The sequence below is a fragment of the Anabrus simplex genome, chromosome 2 (assembly GCF_040414725.1).
Source record: "Anabrus simplex isolate iqAnaSimp1 chromosome 2, ASM4041472v1, whole genome shotgun sequence".
In the NCBI taxonomy this organism is placed as follows: Eukaryota; Metazoa; Arthropoda; class Insecta; order Orthoptera; family Tettigoniidae; genus Anabrus; species Anabrus simplex.
This window is the reverse complement of record NC_090266.1, coordinates 679433482-679456724: the sequence shown is the minus strand read 5'-3', so window position 1 is coordinate 679456724 and position 23243 is coordinate 679433482. Positions and strand designations below refer to the sequence as shown.

Sequence of the window (23243 nt, the reverse complement as noted above, 5' to 3'; positions counted from 1 at the left end):
GAAAATTTACCGAAAACCAGTTCCAGTTCGGCCTATAGGAAGTTCGATTCCACATGAGTACGAAGTTGGGGCCCATGACCTCTATGTTTGGCCACTTAAAGTAGCAATAACCGCCATTAAGCATCATTCTGAATACCCAGTCCTTTCTCATTCTGCCAGGTGGTAAGTAGGTCTTCATATTATTGACTGCCGCTTGATGAACACGAATGTAGTACAATCTTGAACTTTATTGCCATTAACTATTTAATGAAGAGATAGGGAACAGATTTATTTGAATTACATTTGATTCACACTCGAATTACGTAACTAAATTACAGAGAGATTGACTGTAATAACTCGGAAGCGTTCACGTCGTACGCAGGTGCAGCGGGAACGTATCCCAGAGCGCCAGGCGGATCGACTCCTTTGCCGGTCATAAAATATCAAGATAAAAAAGCTTCATGATAACGCGTATCGTTTATTGCAGCCGATATCCCTTCCTGATATAAATAGCTCCGAGATTTAGGAGAAAATCTATGGATGGCCGCCACACTAAGCTTGGAACAGTAAACACGTAATGAGTCGGCTTATTTCGTGAGCGCCTTTTTGTATGCCAGGTAAACCACACATAGCTCAGGTTTAACTTCATAGTAGTCTACCAATTCAGTCGTGCAGGTTAGTTTTAAAAAGTTCTGGCCGGTACCGATTCGCATTCGCGCTTCAACCCGGGCATGTACGGGTCTCTCAGAGTGTTCCTACTTTTTCTGTTGCTGTGGTTGGCCAGCACGTCCCAGGCCCAGATCTCATCGATGCAAAAGTAGAATCAAAACTCGCTTTGGAAAGTGTGATTCTGCGAGTTCCTCAAAAAAAAAAAAAAAAAAAAAAAAACTTATGTGGGGTCTGCTTCCTTGCATTTCGCCGTCAGTTTATCCCCGTCTTCAGCGTTTATGGGATGAACAGTTGCAGCTCTCATGTCCTCCCTGAAGGCAGTCCATCCACTACAATTTTAGATCGGCCTCGAGGCAGTTGTCCATCTGGGCTGTTTTAAAATGTTCCACATACGTGTGTAATGTAGAGAAATGACATGCTGGAAGCAGATCAAATAAACTACAGTACGTCCTCCATATGGGGTTGGCGTCAGGAAGGCATCCGGTCGTAAAACAGGGCCAAATCTACATGTGCGACACGGTTCGCACCCGCGACTCCACAGATGTGGGAACAGCGGTGGAAGAAGAAGATCAAATAAACTATCTTACTAATTTTATTTAATATAAATTGTTCTAGTTATGTTAAAAATACCAGCAGTATCATTTTTGGTCATTATTTGGCTCTCCCTGTCCAAAGAATTAGTTAAGTTATTTAACATACTTCACTTTTGTCATTCGTTGTGTCAAATAATGGACAAACTTGCTCAATAAACAACTTACACCTAACTAGCACGATTGCGTTGGGATTTTCCAGAAAACTTATGGCAAAAGGATTTTTAAGTACCTTTTCTCCTTTGCAGATCTTGTACCATTCCCAAAACATTATTTGCAAGAAAAATTATAACGAAAGTGTTTTTAGGTGGGGCTGAACCTGACAGCGTCAGTATGATATTCGTCATAATGCATCATTTATTTGATTTGACTATTGTAGAGGAATTCCACTTATGACTGTCATTTTCTGCAAAATTTCGCAAAACATTTGCTTAAATTGTGTTGTGGGCTAAAATTAGAATATTCATCGTACGAAGTAGTATTTGATAGAGGAAGTTATACAGTTAAGGTATATGAGTCGTTTAGTTGCAAAAGCAGGCAAAGCATAAATACATTTTTCAGGAGAAATATAAGACAATACAGTATAACTCCATTGTATGAACAAGTTGAGAAAACATAGGACTACCCTGGTAGTTAGGGTTGGGTCGTTCATGATTAAGAAACGTATCACTTTCCACTGATGTAAATACGGAACTTAAAAGGCAAAGGAAAATGTCTACCTTATCGACTGATATGAGGAGATTATAGTTACAGTATGATGATAGACCATAGCCAAGGTGCTTGTGCGTGTGTCGTGTGCGCATGCATGAGTATCATTATAAGGGCACTGATACAAATACATTATGTTGATATTCTGATAGCAACACCGGTAGGCCCTACACTATAAAGTCTTACATTAAATTAGAGAACAAGAAAAATATGATCAAGGTAAATAAATAGTTTTTCGCCGAAAGTTATGTTCAGATTACAGTGTTAGAAATCAATCAATCACTACTGATCTGCATTTAGGGCAGTCGCCCAGGTGGCAGATTCCCAAACTGTTGTTTTCCCAGCCTTTTCTTAAATGATTGCAAAGAAATTGGAAATTTATTGAACATCTCCCTTGGTAAATTATTACAATTCCCAACTCCCCCTCCTATAAACGAATATTTGCCCGTCCTCTTGAATTCCAGCTTTATCTTCATATTGTGATCTTTCCTGCTTTTAAAGTCATCACTCAAACTTTTTCGCCTACTGATGTCATTCCACGCCATCTCTCCACTAACAGCTCGGAACATACCACTTAGTTAAGCAGCTCGTCTCCTTTCTCCCAAGTCTTCCCAGCCAATACTTTGCAACATTTTTGTAACGCTACTCCTTTGTTGGAAATCACCCAGAACAAATCGAGCTGCTTTTCTGTGGATTTTTCCAGCTCTTGAGTCAAGTAATCCTGGGGAGGGTCCCATACTGGAATCATACTCCAGTTGGGGGTCTTACCAGAGACTTATATACCCTCACCTTTAACATCCTTCATAATACCTTCATAACCATGTGCAGAGATCTGTACCCTTTATTTACAATCATATTTATGTGATTACCCCAACGACGATCTTTCCTTATATTAACAACTAGGTACTTACAATGATCTCCAACGGGAACGTTCACACCATCAACGCAGTAATTAAAACTGAGAGAACTTTTCCTATTTCTGAAACTCACAACCTGACTTTTAACCCCGTTCACCATCATACCATTGCCTACTGTCCATCTCACAACATTATCGAGGTCATTTTTCAGTTGCTCACAATCTCGTACCTTACGTATTACTCTGTACAGAATAACAATATCTGCAAAAAGCCTTGTGTAGAATCCACCTTCCGAGGTTTCTTAGAAAATAGACTCAAGAGATCTGTTGGGTTTACAATGATGTCTGCGAATGTTCAAACAGCCAGCCTATTTGTCGACTTTCACTTGTTTGTCAGTTTCTGTTTATTTTTGGTCACCATTCCATGGGGGGGGGGCCTAACCCACAGTAACCCGCCCCCTTGGCTACGCTCCTGAACGCAGAAAACTTGTTTCCATTAATAATGGAATTTTATATTTTGCTCTGATTTCGTTGGCTTTGAATTTGCCGCGAAGACTTTTCAACTTGAGTTGTGTTCCTGCCGCCATTGACTGTTATTCAGGTTTGCGATACGGATGAATGAATACTGACCTCCCGGAGAACCATCTCTTGTAGTTTGCGCGAAGGTCAAGAACCAGTTGTGATTAGTGAACCTAAGTGCCTTAGACCATTGTCATTCCATGAACAGATAAACATCAGGGAAGTGAGAGAAGTCGTGCCGTTTCAGGGTAAGTGGGGTGAGAGGTAAGCATTGCTGTCACGCATGTGCCTCTCTCAAGTCTTAAGGCCTAACAATAAACACCTGTTCCCGTCCGTGGTGACTCTTGAGAATTGAGGCGTTGTTGTGAATTTTAAAGTGGTAGTACAATTATTGTGCCTTATTTACACATTTACTATAATTAAAAGTACTGCATAGTGAACAGCTTAATAATGAACATTGATCTGATTTTTCTGTTACGGCTTATGTTTGTAATGAAGTGAAATGTCGTATGGCTTTTTGAGCCGAGAGGGTCCGAGGACAAATTCGGCTCGCCAGCTGCAGGTCTTTTGATTTGAAGCCTGTAGGCGACCTGCGCGTCGTGATGAGGATGATATGATAATGAAGACGACAAATACACCCAGCCCCCATGCCAGTGAAATTAACCAATGCCAGTTAAAATTCCCGACCTTGCCGGGAATCGAACCCAGGACCCCTGTGACCAAAGGCCAGCACGCTAACCAATAGCCATGGAGCCGGCCATGTTTGTAATGAGTACATAATCTGCTACTCCTGCCGTACCTACAAGCTGCCCTCAGATGCAGATAGTCTGTCTGTTAGGTCATCAGCCCAGAGGCTGGTTGGATCCTCAAATAGCACCACCAAAGTTTATGCGGTTATAAGGAAACCCCAAAAACGAATGGCAGCACCAAAATGAGGCGTACTAGGCAAGAAGAGGAGTGAGGTAGTTTGCCACTGCTTTCCTCACTGGACCAGAAGGTGCTTTTGCAGCACGACTGATCCTATGAGCAGCACCGTTTATAACACTCAGATGCACTAGTCGTGCTCTGAATGTCATTACTCAGCACCACCCATACCCCAGCAGCTTCCATATTGTCACAGCCATGGATGTTGACTGGGACTTCGGTGGAAGCTACACTTTACTCTGGCCTGTGCCAAGAGATGGATGCAAAAGTACTGTATCCATCAAGAAATGACAGCAGGTATAACGTATCTTGCGCTAACTGTGTAATTTCATCATATCAGAATATATCTACAGCACTACTTTACTGTTTCGTATTCGAATGCCATGTGGAATGAGGAAGATACAGTTTCAGGGAAATCGCACCCTCAAAAGCTATTTCTGTAAGCCCATTGTTTATTGCGTTCTTGACGACTGAACCCTTATCAGGTACCCTTATCAGGCAATTTAGCACTTTTAGCAGGACAGACTTGATATGACCCTCAGGGCTAACCAGCTTCGCTTATAGAGGGGTGACCAAGATAGAGGGGAAATGAGGCTCTACCTCAAACCCATCCTGAAAAGTTATAAGGACAATAGGCTACATGTATATGTGCTTTTGTGGTATTAACTATTTCAGTGACGTTTCTGTACGAATGGGATCTTCGATTCAGTGCGGTCTGTGCCAGATATGGTTTCACGAAGTATATGTGGGAACAGCATGGAAGCGTGCTTTTTTGTCTGGCAAATGTGTTGTAAAACAATATGAAATGTAAATAGTCATGTACCGTGCATGTGTTAAGGGAATAGTGGGGAACGAAACCGTCGTAACTGGCAAAAATATGATGTCCGGAAAATAGCAGACTATGTTTCAGTAATGTCCGAATTTAAGAGCATCTGTTCCTATTATCGGAGGGTCTGCCTGACCGAGGCGGTAAAGGCGTGGGTTCGAATCCCCGTCAGGAAGCCGTAAAATTTAAGAAACGAGATTTCCACTTGCGGAGGTGCACATGTCCCTGAGGTTCACTCAGCCTAGACCAAAAATGAATACCAGGTTAATTCCTGGGGGCAAAGGCGGCCGGGCGTAGAGCTAACCACTGTACCCCATCAAGTGCCGAGGTAACGGATAGTGGGAGCCTTTACCTTCCACCCCTCCAAGGGGCCTTCATGGCCTGAACGGAGGTGACTTTGCTTTGCTATGCTTTTTTGTTCCTATTATCGGACGTTTTCAATCAATTTTTAAAATATGATTTTTATGTAAGACTTGGTCTTAATGGCAGACTGTGCCGAAAGCCTGCAGTCTAATATCTTGGAACTTGAAAATAGGTGCAATGAGTATGGTATAAAAATTAGTCTCTCGAAGACTAAATTGATGTCAGTAAGAAATTCAACAGAATTGAATGTCAGATTGGTGATACAAAGCTAGAACTGGTCGATCATTTCAAGTATTTAGGTTGTGTGTTCTCCCAGGATGGTAATCTAGTAAGTGAGATTGAATCAAGGTGTCGTAAAGCTAATGCAGTGAGCTCGCAGTTGCGATCAACAGTATTCTGTAAGAAGGAAGTCAGCTCCCAGACGAAACTATCTTTAGATCGGTCTCTTTTCAGACCAACTTTGTTTTACGGGAGCGAAAGCTGGGTGGACTCAGGATATCTTATTCATAAGTTAGAAGTAACAGACATGAAAGTAGCAAGAATGATTGCTGGTACAAACAGGTGGGAACAACGGCAGGAGGGTACTCGGAATGAGGAGATAAAGGCTAATTTAGGAATTAATTCGATGGATGAAGCTGTACGCATAAACCGGCTTCGGTGGTGGGGTCATGTGAGGCGAATGGAGGAGGATAGGTTACCTAGGAGAATAATGGACTCTGCTATGGGGGGTAAGAGAAGTAGAGGGAGATCAAGACGACGATGGTTAGACTCGGTTTCTAACGATTTAACGATTAGAGGTATAGAACTAAATGAGGCCACAACACTAGTTGCATATCGAGGATTGTGGCGACGTTTAGTAAATTCACAGAGGCTTGCAGACTGAACGCTGAAAGGCATAACAGTCTATAATGATAATGTATGTATGTAATATTATATAAAAGTTATTAAACCCACTAGTATCATTAAAGCATATAATATGAAACTATATATTTCAGTGGTAGAAATATTCACTGCTATGTGCTATATCCGACAACATCTGAATCGTCGGGATATAGGGCCCCTACCCTATGGAACGAACCATTTCATTTACCTAAATTACGTAATTTACGTAAGTGTATCAGGTGTACTCGTTGAATGTATTAAAGCAACCTTAGCCTGAAGTTCCACATGACACTTCGTATTATGATCATAGCAAGAGACATTCATCTTTAAGTGGAATCCAAACTAAAGAGACGTTACCTTTAATTTCAGAAATGCCACCTGTATTGACCAGAATTTGAAACTTACCTCCTTGGTGAGTGGCTAGTTATCACGCTCCCTAGTGTAATATTTATTTATTTATTTATTTATTTATTTATTTATTTATTTATTTATTTATTTATTTATTTATTTATTTATTTATGTATTTATTTATTTATTTATTTATTGTTCAACAGGCATTTCTGCAGACTTACAGTACATTTCCATTTCTTATTTCTAATGTAACAAATAATACACAATAAAAATTTAAATATGAAACCTAATAGGCCTACTATACTTATTAACTATGGTTAGTGGTAAGTGTGTGTTTCAACTTACTATTTTAATTTCTCCTAAAGTATACATTGTTTATCTAAATTAATCTAAGGAATAAAATTATTCATGGTACACAAGTACGGTACTCTAATTTATGTATTCACTCTGCGTGAGCTCCCTTCTGAATGACGTTAAGAAAATACTCTCCTCGTCAAATATGTATACGTTTGGCATTTTATTAATTGACTGCCATATGGTGTTTAAAGGTGAATCCATATCATGATTTATGTTTGACCTCTTCATAAAGAAAGTCGAATTATTTCTGTTACTTCCAAACGGTGCATAGACCTACAAGTTTATTTGGTGGAGTAACTCTCGGTTATCTGCTTTACCTTTGAGAATTCTATGTAGGTATTTCACACTCGTTAATGTTCTCCTAGAATGCAACTTATCAATACAAAAATGTATTATTAAGTCATTATATACCGCATATTTTGAGCTAGATTTAGACGTACAGAAATACAAATATCTTAGAAATTTAGCTTCAACATTTTATATTCCTTTTATCTCCTTCCAGGAGAAAGGAAAGCATTGTAACCGTCCAGGCTTCTCCAGCCCTACTAATGTAATATAATATCATTTTACGCGATATCATTTGATATCAAGTTTATCCGCCATCGGCAATTATTTGTAATAACATATTTATTCAACGTCAATCATTTGTAATCAAGGCCTTTTGGAATCATATTGTATATATGATAACATCGTTTTATTATTTAAATTATTATATTATGTAGGATAAGAATTCATTATGTTGTAAATACGGTCAATATGTTGAGACAGTTGTTTTCATTTCATCTCATGTTTGTGTATACGGAGGGTTATTCTTGAAGCTTGGGATTTTGCGTGAGTCATGGGTTTATTTTATGACCAAGGCTAGTAAACAGAGACCCGTGCGCGAGGCTTGCAAGCTGGTCAGCTACATCATCGCCACGCCTTCTGGACTTGTCGAGGAAGAAGAAAAGGGGAGTTGATGCTTCGATCTATCGAATCAGATACTTCGTTGTATATGAGTTTTGAGATTGAACTGTTACCAAAAGTGGGGGTGAGCCCGGATATATACTGATTCTCAACACGAGAACGGGACCTAACAACCTTACGACCTTACAACCTTTCAACCTAACTACGTGTACTCCATCACTAGTACTTCTACTGTGAACATCTACTTTGAACGACGTGATTTGATATTTGAAACAGTGTGTGGTCGCTCCGCGACATAGTTATTTTTGTACAATGTGTTGTCGCTTCGATACAGTACTTAGATTCGGTTATGTTATCGGATCTACGAGAAACGAAACAAGCTTATGGCTTGTGTGATATTCAGTAAATATTGTGGACGAAGAACTATGTTTAGTTCAAGTCTACGGAATTTTGGTACAAGTCTGTACAGTATAAATAGTATAGCTCAGTTGGATTGAGATTTCTAGTAATATGGAAAAATTCATATCTCTGAATTTTCTCCTCTTACGATCAACGCTGATCAGTTTTTACAAGTATAGGGCCAATGTCTATTTTAAAGACTAGGCAAGCAGGGAGTGCTAGTCCAGATAGCCCGTACCATATCAGAGAAAGAAGGAAGGATGTCCATGGAGCAAATTCAACATCGAGAAGAAGAGAACGAATAACCACGGAAACCAGATGACTTCAACGGAAGCTGCAATTGGTGAGCTTCAATTAGATAAAGCAAGCAATAAGTAAATTCAGTAAATTAAATTCTAAATTCCTCCACGCTTTAAGGAAACTTTTCCGATTCATCTCATTTTTTTGTATAATAAATTCATTTGTATTTAATATTGCGTTAATTTTCTTTCTTAAGCGATACTTAATGGTTAATTATTTAAAATCCTACCCCTGTGATTTAAGTATAAGTCTCTATGCTAGTAAATATAAATTTTGGTTTACAGTTTTATATAAAACTGTAACCATGGCGCCCAAACATTACATAGAGAAATGGGGAACCATGGAATGTTAATTGTTTCTATTTGCGTGGCAATTTGCGGGCAAGCCACAAATAGTTTATTTAATATTCATGTGTCCCAAGATAATAACTTTCATCTCCTCAAGAGTTTTGACAAGAGGGAACAGTTACAGCATTAACGAGCAATAATTTAGGGAACCTTGACAATCTTCTTTCTAATTGCGTAGCCAACACCATTCAAATATCGCGGAAGAGCAAAAATTATTTAACTGTCGCTATATTCTTAGATAATTGAAGAGATAGTTCAAATATGAGTCATTATTGCGAATAAGTTTACTTGTAGACTCAGTGTGTATGACCTCCATGTGGGACAAGACAAACAAGAACTGGTCCTCTCTAGGGAGACGACCATCTTTGCCGGCCGGGTCTCGGAAGCCGGTGAAAGCCAGTGCAGCTATGCTGCAGGCTGTGAGGTCAGATGGTAATGAAACTGGTGTAAACAATGGGATGGAGGGTTGCCATTTATAAGACAAGGGAAATCGGAACAACTTTTCTGAATTCATGCTGGACATGGTTAGAGAGATAAATAATAACCTACGTACAAATATAAGAAACGATATTTTTTTACATGATTTATCATACTAGTCATATTTTTCTGACTATTTTTGGCCTACATCCCAGCAAGTTATTATTAAAACTGTGGTCAGGATGAAAAATATCCACTCCATATAACCATTAAGAATAGGAATGTAGAACTAAAACTCGGCTAGTTTCAGTAGTTCTTAAATTGCTCAAGAATTTTGCGTGATTGGAAAACGAAATCAACTTCGCGTCAACTTGCTTATTTTTTTAACTGTCAATTCCCCCTCTCCCCCATCCACTTATTTCTGCACATAGTGTTGTTTCAAGCACTCTGACTTAATGAGTAATAAAAATAAAAAAGCAAACAACGTCGTCTTCTTTATCCGATGACATGATTTCTTTGTAGTGATAAGCAGTAAATTGCCATATTCATAGTAAATTGTAAAGTCAGGATTTTTCCATTTTCATAGTTTTCTGGTAGTACACTTTTCTCTACAAGCAGAATCGGGACAATCCGGACTTTTCGGAACGTATTGCAACCCTAACAAGGTGTAGTAATTTGATTGGTGCCTTGGTAGCTGAGTTGTCATGTCATCGTCTTCTCGTTACGGGAGCCGTGGTTCGAATTAGGTGGGATTTTTGGAACGAGAAATCGCAGCCATATGGTCCATGTAAAAATGGAGGGTCCGCATATAATAGCTACATCAACAATCACATTTTTAATTTCGTGTGGCTATTACTAGCCGAATGCAGCCCTTGTAAGGCAGACCCTCCGATGAGGGTGGGCGGCATCTGCCATGTGTAGGTAACTCCGTGTTATTGTGCTGGAGGATAGTGTTATGTGTGGTGTGTGAGTTGCAGGAATGTTGGGGACAGCACAAACACCCAGCCTCCGGGCCATTGGAATTAACCAATGAAGGTTAAAATCCCCGACCCGGCCGGGAATCGAACCCGGGACCCTCTGAACCGAAGGCCAGTAAGCTGAAACAATCACATAACACTACTAGTCTCGATTTGTTTGCATTGATGCTTCTTGAAAATTAACTTACACGACTTATCATTTGGATTTTAGCACACACTATTCCTTCAGTTGGTATAAAGATAGAGAACATGGTGCACATATGAAAAATAATGCAAATTTATTTATGTGAGAGTGTAAAAAAGGTAAGTTTCCCTAATATTTTGCGGAGATGGGGAGATGGTAGATTGCCTTCTCTTTACCTGAGAGTGAATGCACCACTGTAACAACTCCCTCCTCTCTTCTCATCTGCAGACATAGGATTGTCAGTAACATACGCTGAGAAAAAATAGAGTCATCAAACTTAAAATGTGTTTAAAACATTAAATGCTGACTTCTATAATCGGGCATGAATTTAAAATAAACAGCCTTTACAAACTCAAGTCAAGAAACCTCTCCTTGCAGAAGTTGAAGTATATTATTTTGTAAAAAAACAATTATTTGCGCAAAATATATTTATTCCTTTACTCCAGGTTTCTAAGTGGACCATTTGTGTCTCTCTGTGTTTATTTAAGAAATTCAGTGAAGAGATTCATATTTGGATGACTGGCGTTGAAAACACTGTTAAGTTTCCTACAGAAATGTTAGCAGTTGGTGTTATAAAAATGTAACAAACGGTTACCACCCGCGTTTCATACTTTGGGGTATATCGTAGGATATTTAGTATCGATAGCGCGTAGATAACTGTTGTTGAGTTTGGTATATCTCATTGTCCAAGGGTCAGAAATAACTTTGAATAGCTGAACACTTGGCTGCAGGAGACACGCGGGCCTCTTTACGACTAGCGTAGCCGTTTGCGTTGGTTGAGAAGATGAATTGCTGTCTTGTTTTCTTCTTTACATGGACACATGAGTAATATGGTTTTGCCGATTCTGTTTAGGTAGTAGAGGAATTTCTCATGGTTGGATAGAAATTGTGTTGTGATAAATGAGGGGAGTATGTAGGTATGCCATTGGCAATGGATATCTGGAAAGAACAGTTTTGTGGATGGGGCTTTCGGAGAGGATATTTACAATCAATTCGAGGTGTGTCTCTTAGTTTCTGCTTACATACGGATAATGAAGTTTATCGTATGTGATAATCTCCTGTCAATGTGGAATCCTTCTTAGCTAGAAATTCGGCTCGGTCATTTTCGTAACGCTCTCTGTATCCTTGGATCCAGCGAAGTGTGATTTCGTTGGTTTCAAGTACAAGTAATTGTACTGATTGCAGGGTTGGTGGATTCACTGGATGAGGTAGCATTTAGCCCAGCTTCTGAGTCAACGTGTATCGCATATCTGTCGTTTGTTTCCGTGGTGTGATGTATTTAGTTAACAGCCATCTGAATTCCTTGTATTTGTGCTTGAAACCCTGTACATTGCGGATTGATTTTGAGTAAATTTATGAAGTACGGTTGAAGGTAACCATGCCTTCTCCCAATTTTCCCTTCGTGTTGGAATCCATAGCGTAGTTACCTTCCCCTCCAAATCCTGATAGCTCAACACAGATTTCCAAATCCTGGAGTCCTACTGCTTTGACTGGTGTTTCTACCTCCAGTATTTCCAGAATAACAGCAGAGAGTCTGAAACCTCGTTTAAGTGTCCAGATGTCATTTCTCAGCCTGTGTTCTAACTCTATAGGAATAATGTTGTCAGTCACTTTTAGTGCCTCGTTAGAAACAGAACGATAGGCTTCAGTCATAAGAATTAAGATCTGGCTTTGCAGGTTCATCAGAGTTTCCAGTTGCATTTTGTATCTTATTTAGTTATCAAAGGAAGGAGGCAATACGGACGGATGGTGGCCAATCGGTTTGGAAGAAAGTCCCCGCGATGTCGAGAACATTGGATAGGGATGTCGAGTATATCGCGCGTTTTCCTATACAGCGGCACGACGTACTGATTCCATATGGGCTCTCTGTCAAAGAAAACAAGTAAGATTGTTGGAGTCATCAGTCCATAGACCGATTTGATACAGTTTTTCCATGCCACCCTATCAATTGCTAACATTTTCATTTCTACATAACTACTACATACTATATCTGCTCTAATCTGCTTGTCATATTCGCATCTTGGTCTACCCTACCGCACCTACACTTTCCTCAAAAAGCAACTGTACAAGACCTCGGTCAATTTCTTCTGGTCAAATTTATCCAAATCGGTCTCCTCTCACCAATTCTATTCAGTATCTCTTCAGTTGTGATTCTATGTACTCATTTCACCTTCAGCATTCATCTGTAACACCACATTTCGAAAGCTTCTATTCTCTTTCTTTCTGAGCTAACTATCGTCTATGTTTCACTTCCATACAATGCCACGCTCCACGAACATCTTTCTAATTCCGATATCAATGTTCGAGGTGAACAAATTTCTTTTCTTAAGAAAGGCCTTCCTTGCTTGTTCTAGTCTGGATTTTATATCTCCTTGCTTCTGTCATCATTAGTTATTTCACTACCCAAGTAACAATAGTTATCTACTTCCTTTAAGACTTCATGTCCTAATCTAATATTTCTTCCATCACCTGACTTTGTTCAACCGTACTCCATTACTTTTGTTTTGGACTTACTTATTTTCACCTTGTATTTCTTCCCAAAGACTGTCCATATCATTCAGCAATTTTTCCATAATTCTTGCAGAGTCAGATAAAATAACAATATCATCGGCAAATCTCAGGGTTTTGATTTCCTCTCCTTGAACTTTGATATCCTTTCCAAATTCCTCTTTGATTTCCTTTATTGCCTGTTCTATGTAAACATTGAAAAGGAGGGGGTCAAACTACAGCCTTGCCTCACTCATTTCTGGATTGCTGCTTCTTTTTCAAAGCCCTCTATTCTTATCACTGCAGACTGATTTTTATATAGATTGTAAATAATTCTCCTCTCTCGGTATCTGATCCCGATCACCTACAGAATCTCAAACAGCTTGGTCCAATCAACATTATCGAATGCCTTTTATAGATCTACGAACGCCATGTATGTGGGCTTGTCTTTTTTAATTCGGTCCTCTAAGATCAGAGAGAAAGTCAGGATTGCTTCACGTGCTCCCACATTTCTTCTGAAGCAAAATTGATCTCCCAACTCAGTTTCAACTTGTCTTTCCATTCTTATGTAAATAATACGTGTTAAAATGTTGCAGGCGTGAGATACCAAACTAATGGTGCGGTAGTTTTCACACTTGTCAGCACTGGCTTTCTTGGGAATAGGTATAACAACATTCTGCCGAAAATCAGATGGCACTTCTCCTGTATCATATATCTTAAAGACTAAACGGAATAACCTCTCCATGCTGGTTTCTCCGAAGGCAGTCAGTAATTCTGAGGGTATGTTATCAATTCCCGGTACCTTGTTCCTACTTAGGTCTGGGCCGATGACCTTAGATGTCATGCCCCTTTAAACAACAATCATCAACACCTACTTAGCTCTCTCAAAGCTCTGTCGAATTCTGACTTCAAAACTGGGTCTCCCATGTCATCAGCATTAACAGTCTCTTCTTGTTCCAGAACCAAATCATCTACGCCATTACCTTGATGCAACTGCTTGATATGTTCCCGCCATCTTTCTGACTTCTTTCCCTAGAAGTGGTTTTCCATCTGAGCTTTTAATATTCATACCCCTACTTTTACTTTCTTCAAAGGTTTCCTTGATTTTCCTCTATGCAGCATCTTCCTTTCCTAGGGCCATACAACCTTCAACATCCTTGTACTTCACTTTCATCCATTCTTCCTTAACTGTCCTGCACTTTCTATCTACTTCATTCTTTATTCACCTGCATTCTTTTCTGCCCTCCTCATTTTTTGCATTCTTGTACTTTCGGCGTTCGTCAATCAGGTCTAGTATTTGATGATGATGTTTGTTGTTTAAAGGGGCCTAACATCTCAGGTCATCGGCCCGGTCTAGTATTTCTTGAGTTATCCACTGTTTCTTAGGTGATCTTTTCTTTCTTCCTAACGTTTCTTCAGCAGCCTTACTGATCTCATTCTTCATGACTACCCATTCTTCCTCTACTGTGTTTCTTTCAGCCTTTTCATTTAGTCCCTGTGCTACATGTTCCTTGAAACAATCCCTCACACTATTTTCTTTTAACTTGTCTAGATCACATCTCCGTGCATTCTTTCCTTTCTTCAATTTCTTCAACTTCAGATGGCATTTCATGACCAACAGGTTGTGGTCAGAGTCTACGTCCGCTCCTGGGAATGCCTTGCAATCCAACACCTGGTTTCTAAATCTCTGCCTAATCATAATGCAATCTATTTGATACCTTCCAATGTCTCCAGGTCTCGTCCATGTATACAGCCATCGTTTGTGGTGTTTGAACTAAGTGTTAGCCAGGACTAAATTGTGATCGGTGCAGAATTCAACCATCCGGCTTCCTCTCATATTCCTTTGTCCCAATCCGAATTCTCCTACTGTATTACCTTCTCTTCCTTGGCCTACCACTGCATTCCAGTCTCCCATCACAATTAGATTCTCATCACTTTGTACATATTGTATTAAATCTTCTATCTCTTCATATATTCTTTCGATTTCTTCATCATCCGTTGAACTAGTAGGCATATAGACCTGCACTATTGTTGTGGGAATTGGTTTGGTGTCTATCTTGACGATAATAATCCTTTCACTATGCTGGTCATGGTAGCTTGCCCGCTGCCCTATTTTCTTATTCATTATTGAACCTACTCCTGCATTTCCCCATTTTGATTTTGTGTTGATAATTCTGTAGTCGCCTGACCAAAAATCCTGCTCTTCCTGCCAACGTACTTCACTTATACCACCTACATCTAACTTTAGTCTATCCATCTCCCTTTTCAGATTCTCTAACATACCACAGCGATTCAAACTTCTAACATTCCACGCTCCTACTCCCAGAATGTCAGTATCCATCTTCCTGATGATTGTCCCCTCTTGTGTAGTTCCCACCCGGAGATCCGAATGAGGGACTATTTTAACTCCGGAATATTTTACCCGGGAGGAAACCATCATCAGTACATCATTCATACAGAGAGAGCTGGATGCCCTCGGGAGTTAGTTACGGCTGTAGTTTCCCGTTGCTTTCAGCCGTGTAGCAGTATCGACACAGCTAAGCCATGCTAACTATTGTTACAAGACCATATCAGTCAATCATCTAGACTTCTGCCCTTGTAACTTCCAAAAGGCTGCTACCCCCCTTTCGATGAACCATTCGTTAGTCTGGTCTCTCGACAGATAGCCATCCGATATGGTTGCACTGTGGCTCGGCTACCTGCTTCATTGGGACACGCAAGCCTCTCCACCGCGGCAAGGTCACATGGTTCGCAGTCCATTTGAATACCTGACTCTCTAGTTCCCTGTGTGGACTAGTGGTCGAGTGTCGGCCTCCGGGTCTCAACGTCGCGATTTTAAACCCGGTAGAGGTAGTAGGACTTTCGAAGCTCGGACAGAAGTCCATTCCACACTCCATGCCGTACAATGTTGGCATGTAAAAGATATCTGGTGACACATTTGATGTTTACCAGACGAAAGTAATTAAAACCCAGCCATAGACGCCCAAGAAAGATTCGGTTAATCTGCCTAGAGTAAATGGAAATTTCTGAACTGACGAACAGGCAGCCAGATGGCGCCAAATTAAAATGCCTGCTCATGGTAGCTAAAGCCATAATATTTATTTATTTATTTATTTATTTATTTATTTATTTATTTATTTATTTATTTATTTATTTATTTATTTATTTATTTAATACAGTCTACAACAGAGCATTGCTCCTAATACAGTAGACTAATTAAAGAAATCACTGAGTGAATATTACAAAGAGGCAATATAAGTACATAGAAACATAAAGAAAATCTAATTGTAGAGCCATTTATGTATATCTAATGTATCATAGCCATATATAACTTTATAGTGACATGCACAGTCATTTATAGAAAATTATTAAATTAAGTTTCAGTAAGTTATATATATTATCTAAACAGAAATGGCAATATTGGCAACAAAGAACAAAAATATAAACATATGTCTTAAAAGCACAGTTATATAAATCAAATGAAATAAATCTACAGATTGTCATTCGGATTTTATACTCTGAAGAGTTCGTTGATGAAAACAAGAAATTTAGAAAATATAAAATCTAAGTCAATGTCAGTGCCCTTTAATATCAAATTATTTAATGCTCCGCACATTCTCTGCAGTGGGGAATTTTTATGGCAGAGAATTTTTCTTCGATTACAATAAAAAAATGCCTAAGACGTAAGCTAGATGTTTTCACATCAAAATTAAACTGTTCAAGGAAAACGCTATTGTGCAATATGCCAAGGTCACATTTGTTTAGAAAAAACTGCGATATTTCTCTTCGATTTTTTAAAAAGACAAAATTAAAATTACGTAGGTTACTTTATGATATTCTGTCCAAATTATAAGAACGATTATATCGTTTAAAGTATATGAATGTCAAATATTTGTTTTGTATTTTCTCCAGGTTATGAATAACTTATGTGATTTAAGTATGGCATCCAAACTACAGAGGTATTTTCCAGACGACTTTTTAATGAAGAATTAAGGAGAGTTGAAATTGAGGTCGGCTCTTGTAAAACGGTGCTATTTCTTATAATAAATTCTTATAATAATTCTTATAATAAATATTGGTGTAGGGGTAGCATGCCTGCCTCTCACCCGGAGGCCCCGGGTTCGATTCCCGGCCAAGTGAGGGGTTTTTACCTGACCTGAGGGCTGGTTCGAGGTCCACTCAGCCTACGTGATTAGAATTGAGGAGCTGTCTGATGGTGAGATAGCGGCCCCGGTCTAGAAAGCCAAGAATAAGGGCCGAGAAGATTCGTCGTGCTGACCACATGACACCTCGTAATCTGCAGACCTTCGGGCTGAGCAGCGGGCGCTTGGTAGGCCAAGGCCCTTCAAGGGCTGTAGTGCCATGGGGTTTGGTTTGGTTTGGTTTTTAGTTTCTACAAACCAGACAGAAATTGGGTCGGTTTGAAAACCACCAGGCCCCATATTTTGTACGTGAACAAGTAAATACAGGTCAAGATGAAGAACTCCGATTTATTTCAGCAACACTCCTTTCTTATTCGACCTAATCACCAACGTTATTAAAACCCTTTTCAGACGTAGAACGGGTTTCTAACTTTCTCGACGATAGAAAGTGGCACCCTGGTAATCAAACACCACATCACCCCATGTTGGACAGACATCACTTTCTCCCCCAATACAAACAGAATCCTCCTATAAATATTGATAGGTTCCATATTACTTGTCGCCAGTTGCGGAGTGGGCTTCGGCTGGTACGACGGCTCTGCACTCCGACCGACCAACCGAGCAGAGAGTGTGTGGTCGCGACTCTGCCGTGGATCTACGCCTCTGCATTCGTGAGACGGACAGGGGTGGTCCCCACCGTCAGCTGTCCTGCGAATGGTTTTCCGTGGTTTTCCATTCTCTACACTAAGGTGAATGCCGGGACAGTTCCTAGTATAGGCCACGGCTGCCAACCCCCTCACCTTCTCCGCAAATCTCCTTCACCGTAACAATTCTCCTGGCCTGAGAGACGGCGTCACCGTCTAAGAGGCCCGCCTCCCACTTCAGGGGAGAAATGGAAACATTTTATTAATAGTAGCCATGTCATTTTTACGCTGAAAGCGAATCAATATGCAGACTTCCCGTTACCACTCGTTCATTAGCCGCTATTTTACAGGGTCCGGTAGAATGTTAATATGCGTCCTACAGTAACACTGCGTAGTGAGTGTAAAGTACGAGAGCTATAACTGATAGACAACATAATGCCACTGTATCACACAATAACACAACTCTACAGCATTAATCCGAACTCCACCGAAAAACATTCAGAGGTTGTTCAGGGATACCTCAGGAGTATATTGGTATAAGAGACCCGTGGTCTCCGGTGGGTCGTTAGAGTAATATGTTTTATTCAGTTTGTTACTCCAGTCGTCGTTGTTTCTATGAAAATATCTTTACAATGGTATTACGCAATACGGTAACGAAAACGTAAACACAAAACACAGACAACCCTCAGACGAAACACGTACACTTTTTTCACAGTTTGTTCTGTCAGTGTACTGTACAGTACAATACGTAAACATTGCAGGACTGTTCCCTTACAGGCAACAACTCAGTTTCCTTGGCGTCCGGTACGTTAAAGAAGTCCTGCGGAAAAAAACTCCGACACCCAGGCGTCTGTCAAGAAGTAGCACTTAGAACGGTCGTAAAAGGAATATTATTATTATTGTTATTATTATTATTATTATTATTATTATTATTATTATTATTATTATTATTAGTATGATACAGATAAAAAGCTAATTGGGACCACAAACCAAACGAAATGCAATTACTCTGTAATAAACCACCGGCGACCACGGGTCCCTTATACAAATACTCTTAGAAAGTATCCCTGAAAAACCTCCGAAAATTTGTCGGTGAAGTTGGGGTTCACTCTGTACACAAACCGCGCGTCTTAACGCGCTATGGCTATGAAGCCAAGCTCTGCATTCGGGAGACGAATGGTTTCAAACCCCACCGTCGGCTGTCCTGAGAATGGTTTTTTCCATTTTCACTTTCAGGTAAATAGCCCCTGTGGGTGAGGGCGGTTGAATAACACCCACGGTATCCCCTGCCTGTCGTAAGACGTAACTAAATGGGGCCCCAGGGGCTCCTAACTTGGAAGTGTGGGTTGGCGACCAAGGGGCCCTTAGCTGAGTATTGGCATTGCTTCCCCTTACTTATACCAGGCTCCTTAATTTCACCTATCCTATTCGACCTCCCTTGGTCAACACTTGTTCTGCGCGTCTACTGTACGAAAACTGGTGCAAATATTTAACGAAACAAGAGCGTTATTTCAGGTGTGTTTTTCTTCTCTCTGTTCTAGTGATTTTTAACCATTCTTTACTTACTTTACTTGTCGTCCAAATGTTATCTTTTTGCTGTAACATTTTAATCATTGATGGCCAAATATCCTAAGTACGAAGGCCATATACAAATTTAAAAACTTCAAGTAGAAAAAAGCTTGGACTTCGTTCATGTGGCTCTTCTATTTAATAATAGTCATGTATCTTTGACACCATTGAGCTATCGATTTTAAGAGGCACCAGATTGGCGGGATTTTGCTTTTAAAGTAGGTTCATTCATCTGCCACTAAATATCCTGGTACGAGCCTCTCTCATTTATGCACTCTTAAGTGCCAACAGATTGTGTTGCGATTCGATCCTATAATCATGAGCGTAAAAGATGAAGGGATATTTTGGTAATTGACTCTTTTTTTGTGAATTTATGCCGATGTAACACGCTATGTTGGTGAATCAACTGCGCATTTTCTTCTTGAGCAAATGTTACCTCCTGAGAGTTATATCTCTTAATCGAATCCTACGGTGGACCATCGTTCTAGGCGTTGCATGCTTGCCTCTCACTCTGAGGCTCTGGATTCGAATACTTGCAAGGTCAACGGTTTTTCCGTGGATTTGAGGGATGGCTCGAGGTAAAAAAAATTGAGGAGCTTTCTGACTGTGAGATAGCAGCCCCTGCATACAAAGCCAAGAATAACGTCCGAAAGAAATCGTCCCACGGATCACGTGCCTCGTTTTAATGTAGGGCAGCGATCGTTTGGTAGGCCAACCCCCGTCAGGGTTGTCACGCCATTCGGTTTACTTTGGTTTGGTTTGGGTAGTCGTATCTTACGTGATATTTTACACCAATTTCTTTTGCATATAGCCTGATGTAGGCTTCCCCATGCAATTTAAAACCGTACAAGAGTCAGTAAATCCCTTCTTAAAAACACTGTACCGTTTAAGTTGGTTCGGAGTTCACTGCTCTAATGAATTTTATGAGATTTTAATGTACTGTACTGTACAAATTCTGTCCACCCCTATAGCCGAGGACTGCGTATCTGATGTTGTGTTTGAGTCATCAGTCCATAGACTGGTTTGATGCAGCTCTCCATGCCACTCTATCCTGCGCTAACCTTTTCATTTCTACGTAACTATTGCATCCTACATCTGCTCTAATCTGCTTGTCATATTCATACCTTGGTCTACCCCTACCGTTCTTACCACCTACACTTCCTTCAAAAACCAACTGAACAAGTCCTGGGTGTCTTAAGATGTGTCTTATCATTCTATCTCTTCTTTTCGTCAAATTTAGCCAAATCGATCTTCTCTCACCAATTCGATTCAGTATCTCTTCATTCGTGATTCGATCTACCCATCTCACCTTCAGCATTCTTCTGTAACACCACATTTAAAAGCTTCTATTCTCTTTCTTTCTGAGCTAGTTATCGTCCATGTTTCACTTCCATACAATGCCACGCTCCACACGAAAGTCTTCAAAAACATCTTTCTAATTCCGATATCAATGTTTGATGTGAGCAAATTTCTTTTCTTAAGAAAGCTCTTCCTTGCTTGTGCTAGTCTGCATTTTATGTCCTCCTTACTTCTGCCATCGTTAGTTATTTTACTACCCAAGTAACAATATTCATCTACTTCCTTTAAGACTTCATTTCCTAATCTAATATTTCCTACACCACCTGTCTTCGTTCGACTGCACTCCATTACTTTTGTTTTGGACTTATTTATTTTCATCTTGTACTCCTTACCCAAGACTTCATCCATACCATTCAGCAACTTCTCGAGATCTTCTGCAGTCTCAGATAAAATAACAAAATCATCGGCAAATCTCAAGGTTTTGATTTCCTCTCCTTGGACTGTGATTCCATTTCCAAATTTCTCTTTGATTTCCTTTACTGCCTGATCTATGTAAACATTGAAAAGGAGAGGGGACAAACTGCAGCCTTGCCTCACTCCTTTCTGGATTGCTGCTTCTTTTTCAAAGCCCTCGATCCTTATCACTGCAGACTGATTTTTATACAGATTGTAGATAATTCTTCGTTCTCGGTATCTGATCCCTATCATCTTCAGAATCATAAATAGCTTGGTCCAATCAACATTATCGAATGCCTTTTCTAGATCTACGAATGCCATGTACGTGGGCTTGTCCTTCTTGATTCGATCCTCTAAGATCAGACGTAAAGTCAGGATTGCTTCACGTGTGCCTACATTTCTTCTGAAGCCAAATTGATCTTCTCCCAACTCAGCTTCTACTTGTTTTTCCATTCTTCTGTAAATAATACGTGTTAAAATTCTGCAGGCATGAGATACTAAACTAATGGTGCGGTAGGTTTCACACCTGTCAGCACCGGCTTTCTTGGGAATAGGTATAACAACATTCTTCCGAAAATCGGATGGCACTTCTCCTGTCTCATACATCTTGCACACTAAATGAAATAACCTTGCCATGCTGGTTTCTTCTAAGGCAGTCAGTAATTCAGAGGGAATGTCATCAATTCCAGGTGCCTTGTTCCTATTGAGGTTACTCACAGCTCTGTCAAACTCTGACCTCAAAATTGGGTCTCCCATTTCATCAGCATCAACAGCCTCTTCATGTTCCAGAACCAAATTATTTACATCTTTACCTTGATACAACTGTTGGATATGCTCCTGCCATCTTTCTGATTTGTCTTCTTTCCCTAGAAGTGGCTTTCCATCTGAGCTCTTAATATTCATACACCTAGATTTCCTTTCTCCAAAGGTTTCCTTGATTTTTCCTGTATGCAGCATCTCCATTACCCAGGACCATACAGCCTTCGACATCCTTGCACTTCTCCTTCAGCCATTCTTCCTTAGCTACCTTGCACTTTCTATCCACTTGATTCTTTAATCGCCTGTATTCTTTTCTGCCCTCTTCATTTCTAGCATTCTTGTATTTTCGTCGTTCATCAATCAGGTCTAGTATCTCCTGAGTTATCCACTGATTCTTAGTTGATCTTTTCTTCCTTCCTAACATTTCTTCAGCAGCCCTACTAACTTCATTCTTGATGACTCTCCACTCTTCCTCTATAGTGTTTCCTTCAGCCTTTTCATTTAGTCCTTGTGCAATATGCTCCTTGAAACAATCCCTCACATTCTTTTCTTTCAACTTGTCTAGATCCCATCGTTTTGCAGTCTTTCCTTTCTTCAATTTCTTCAACTTCAGATGGCATTTCATGACCAACAAGTTATGGTCAGAGTCCACGTCTGCTCCTGGGAAAGTTTTGCAATCCAACACCTGGTTTCTGAATCTCTGCCTAATCATAATGAAGTCTATTTGATACCTTCCTGTGTCTCCAGGTCTCGTCCACGTATACAGCCGTCGTTTGTGGTGTTTGAACCAAGTATTGGCAAGGACTAAATTATGATCAGTGCAGAATTCAACCAGCCGACTTCCTCTTTCGTTTCTTTGTCCCAATCCAAATTCTCCTACTGTATTACCTTCTCTTCCTTGGCCTACCACTGCATTCCAGTCTCCCATCACAATTAGATTCTCGTCACCTTTTACATATTGTATTAAATCTTCTATCTCCTCATATATTCTTTCGTTTTCTTCATCATCCGCTGAACTAGTAGGCATATAGACCTGCACTATTGTGGTGGGCATTGGTTTGGTGTCTATCTTGACGACAATAATTATTTCACTATGCTGGTCGTAGTAGCTTACCCGCTGCCCTATTTTCTTATTCATTATTAAACCAACTCCTGCATTTCCCCTGTTTGATTTTGTGTTGATAATTCGGTAGTCGCCTGACCAAAAATCTTGTTCTTCCTGCCAACGTACTTCACTTATACCAACTACATCTAACTTTAGCCTATCCATCTCCCTTTTCAGGTTCTCTAACCTACCACAACGATTCAAACTTCTAACATTCCACACTCCGAC

General features: G+C 40.0%; 1 protein-coding gene across 1 annotated transcript in view; it reads left to right on the top strand.

The window, feature by feature from the left end:
* The window catches only part of Sytbeta (Synaptotagmin beta), a 924592-nt gene that overhangs the window by 147686 nt on the left and 753663 nt on the right, over positions 1-23243 (top strand). The window lies entirely within an intron of this gene.